We start from the raw sequence: 4,479 nt of genomic DNA on the forward strand, positions 1-4,479 counted from the left end.
CATTATGCATCTTGATGCCGCTTAGTTTGTATACCTTAATCCTTTGTTTTTGCCAATCAATTTTTGTACCATATATTGCAAAAAATATAGTTTTTTGTGACCGTAGATCCAATTTAATTTCACTTTAGGGGTTTCTTAGGATGATTTATGGTTGCATCATGACTATATGTGACTATGCTACATACACATTGAATCTATGGTTGTTCGGATTTCATTGAAAAGTGTTCTGTATGTATGCCCAAACTGCAATTTAACCAGTGTTAATAATGTTCTGACTTCTTAACATTTGCAGCAGAAATATGCTCTGATTTGAGTATGTTATACAAATTTGAAACTAAATTAGTGTATTGTTATAGTCATTTTATATAGTCATGTTGATATAATATATGGTATATGTCTGCATGTTGATGTAATTAGTTGTATACCAATGTTAATAATGTTCTGACTTCTAAACATTTGCATCAGAAATATGCTCTGATTTGAGTATGTTATAAAAATTTGAAACTAAATTAGTGTATTGTTATAGTGTTTTATGTAGTCATGTTGATATAATGTATGTTATATGTATGCATGTTGATGTAATTAGTTGTATACCAATGTTAATAATGTTCTGACATCTAAACATTTGCATCATAAATATGCTCTGATTTGAGTATGTTATAAAATTTTGAAACTAAATTAGTGTATTGTTATAGTCGTTTTATGTAGTCATGTTGATATAATGTATGGTATATGTCTGCATGTTGATGTAATTAGTTGTATATGCCTGCATGTGTGATCGTATATCCAGATTAGATCCATTTTGTTGTTTCAGATGGGATTTACTTTTGTACACACGGATTTTTTGGGGCAGCAGTCATGTTTGGGGTATGCATTGATGTATTAGTTCCCAACAATAGATGTTGTGGTGTATTCATATGGAGTCATGTTGTAGTATGTGAATTATACGATAAATTTGAATTACATTCATATATAGGCATATTTTTTTAGTAGTCATATGAGAGTCATATGTAATCATATTTGCTATGCTTTCTCATTATTCGGTGCCATAGTAGAGGAAATAGTTGTTACTAACAGTACCATTCTTTTAGACACAGGCATCACTACAAAAAAAAGTGTTTTATGTGACAATTTCTTGTGATGAAAAACAATTTCGTCACATTTGCATGAGGATCTTAGGACGAAACTCAATTTTGTCACATAAATGAAAATTTGATGTGATGAAAGTTAATTTCGTCACGTGAAGTCTATTTTATGCGACAACAATAAAAAAACGTCACTAAAAACAGTTGAGGTTGTTTTGACCATTGACGTGCCCTGTTTTGCGACAACATCTAATTTTCTAATGACAAAATATTTCGTCATAATCTTGTTTTTTTCTTGACAAAATTAATTTCGTCCCTAGAAAAGAGGCATCTATACATTTTATTTCATTCCTAATACCGCCCCTTTTTTCAGCCTGAACGAACTTTTTTCTACTTCACTCTCATTTTCTTCTCTTTCCACTATCTTCCATCATCTTCTGTTCTCGTGTGAATCGCCACACCGTCAACCCTCCGGCGCGCCTCCGCCACCATCATTCCCTTGTTTCGATTCTGGTACGGTATCTAACTTCTCTCTCTCCCCTTCTCCCATTCTCTCCCTCTCTCTATCTTTGTCGATTTCCCTCTCCCTTCCTTCAATCGAATGATAGGGCTTTTGTTGAAAAGGTCCAAAATTAGTTTCTTCATCTCAAAATTAAATTAAACCGTTATATGATTTAATGGGAAGGTTTTTTGATGTTTGGAATTAAGTTGGGTTTTCAGGTACGGAATCGCCGCACCGTCAGCCCTCTCTCACGCCTCCGCCAGCACCATGATCTTGTTCGATTTAGGTATGGTATCTAACTTCTCTTTCTCCCTCCCTCCATGTTTGTCGATTTCCCTCTCCCCTTGAATAGAATATTAGGGCTTTGTAGAAAAGGGCCAAATTAATTCTCAAAATTAAAGTAAAGGTTTATATTATTCTATGTCAAGGTTTTCTGATGTTTGGAATTCAATTATAATTTTATGAAATTGCGTATTACAAATTTATATCAATTTCGCACACCAGGTGTTCGATCATTTTACTGGAAGTTGTTTCCCATTTATTAATTAATTAATTGATACTTTGTTGTTGAATTTTGGTTTCTGATGCTTAGCTAAGAACAGGTACACTAGTAAAATATACAAATAAATGCTGAATAGGTTAGAGAACTCTGAATTTTGACATCCTTGAAGTTTGAAACTGTGATTTAATATTTTCTTGATATTCGAGTACTTTGTGTAGTATAAGGAAAACCGTTGGAATCTGAAGCAGCTGGTTGGATCTGGTGGTATGCCGTCTTCTCATTCAGCTACAGTGGTTGTTGGTCTCCGAAACGGTTTTGGTGGATCGACTTTTGCTATTGCCCCCACTTCACCAAATTCAAATGGAGCAACGAGTGTATCATCAACCAGTCATGTTGGATCTTCCGAGTATGTTCTTCTCCTGATTTCTTATCCGTACTCTTTTCATAATTATGCAATTTGCTTGTTTTTAATTTGCACAGGGATGAACCTGGTTCTGGTCCAGGTCCAGGTCTAGGTCGAAAAGAAATCCATTGATATAATTATTTCAGGTTGTGAGGACATTGCAAATTTACAGTACGTACATCTGATTTTTATGTCATTTGAAAATGCCGAGGTATTATTGCACTTGATATACACATATCATATTAATTTGGCTTGTAGTGTTACTATTTGTTGGTCACTCGACAAATGTTGTGTTGTTTATGATGGTTTATCATTGAATTTGAGTTGCTTTAGGTTACTTGGGATGCCTATGATTGCTAGTTTGTAGCTAATCATAATACAAGAATTGTGTCTTAATTTTCAGGTTTGAGGTCTCAATCTAGTGGTTCACAGGAATGCTACAAAGTAGGTTCTACCACTTCCTAAATTATACATATATTGCAGGTAATTTGATAAATGACACTAAGTTTAAGATTTGTTGCTCATGTAAAGAAAAGGAAGTTGGGAGAGAATTGAATTGTTGATGAATGTCTTAGATTACTACATAACGGACAAAAACTCAAATAATTCATTATATGATAGACTATTAATAGTTAAAATTGAACACAAATTATTTATACACAATCTGTTTATGAGCATGTATCTTAGGTTTCTTGTTTTTAGTTAAGAAGTGCCAGTGCCATTAAAAGCAAATTGATATCATCTCAAAACTCAAGGTTTAATCTGGAACGACACTGAATGGGAGGATGAAAAAGCCACTATAAAAGATTTCTCTTTACTTTCTTGACCTTCTAAAATTACAGAAGAGAGAAGCCAACCTATCTTGAAATGCCATAAGAGGTATATTTTTCTCGTTTTTACGATTATAACACTCATTAATAATTTTTTACAGCAAAATAAAATGAGTTATGTAAACCTGCCTTTCTTCAATGCTGCAAATTGAATAAAATTCTTAGTTTTAATTGTAGTCGCATGTTGAAAATTGAAATGAATACATAGATTAGCAAGCTGCCTCATATGTTATTGAATTTTTGTATGGACGTTAGGAGGCGATTCATATAAAATGGGATTTCAACGTGGTGTTGGAACTTTTTAGATGCAAGGGGTTTCTAGTTTATTTTTGTTCATGTCCAATCTAAATAGTCCTTTTTATGGACTTTGCTGCCTTTTTATGGACTTGTTTTACGTATTTTATATTAACTCGTGTTTATTTATATGTTCTAACTTATGTTCTTGAGAGGACTTTCTCTGGGCTTTTATGGCAATTGAGTTCTTCATCTGTTTGCATCTTTGGCAATTTTTGTATGATCTATTGACCATGTTTTGGTCGGTTTCACCTTAACAAAGTGTTTTTTTTTTCTTCTCTTTTTAGTTAAAAATTTGATATCCAGCTAACGTCTTAAATGTCTTTCATTTTATCAAGTTAGTTTTATATTGAGTATACCTTTCACATTGAATTTAATATTTTATATGTATTGTTTATGCAGAATGAAGTTGTACCAGTTTTTCAAGTTTTTGAAGAAGGAAGTTATTCGTCGATAATGTATTCTGAAGGTTGATGGTGAAGTTAGTTCTTGTTTAGATAGTTTTTTGTCCAATGGGCAAATTCAACATACTTTTTGATATTATCTTGAATTAGTTACGTAGTTCAATGTTCGATACAGTTTATTCATTATTTGTAGTTTAATTTTGAAATGTAAACTCTTTTAGTTTTGTGTTTAAGAATCCATTTGTAGTTTAATGAAATTGAATTCTATTAATTTTGTATATTAGTTTGGTAATTTTATATTGTTATGATCAAATAATCTGAAAAGCAGTATGTATAATATTTTTATAATATGACAGAATATTATAACCTTTTGGGACGAAATTGTTGTCATAATAGCTTTTGTAATTAATGAGACAAATTAATTTGTCACAAGAAGTAAGTGAAAAAATCTTTCTTGTG

At 32.1% G+C, this 4,479-nt stretch overlaps 1 long non-coding RNA gene across 3 annotated transcripts; it reads left to right on the top strand.

Annotated features, from left to right (window-relative positions):
• Positions 1-1,318: 1,318 nt before the first annotated feature.
• On the top strand, positions 1,319-4,278 carry LOC148766566 (uncharacterized). 3 transcript variants are annotated; one of them, XR_016034853.1, is made up of 6 exons: positions 1,319-1,598; positions 1,794-1,873; positions 2,308-2,495; positions 2,896-2,975; positions 3,180-3,371; positions 4,019-4,278. It is a non-coding gene; the product is annotated as an uncharacterized LOC148766566 (long non-coding RNA). The 3 variants fall into 3 exon arrangements; XR_016034854.1 differs by having other exon boundaries at positions 1,321-1,598; positions 1,806-1,873; positions 3,195-3,371; XR_016034852.1 differs by having other exon boundaries at positions 1,322-1,598; positions 1,806-1,873.
• The last annotated feature ends 201 nt before the right edge of the window (positions 4,279-4,479 follow it).

Source organism: Erythranthe guttata, chromosome 12 (assembly GCF_056151865.1).
Source record: "Erythranthe guttata isolate IM_541 chromosome 12, IM_541, whole genome shotgun sequence".
NCBI classification, from domain to species: Eukaryota; Viridiplantae; Streptophyta; class Magnoliopsida; order Lamiales; family Phrymaceae; genus Erythranthe; species Erythranthe guttata.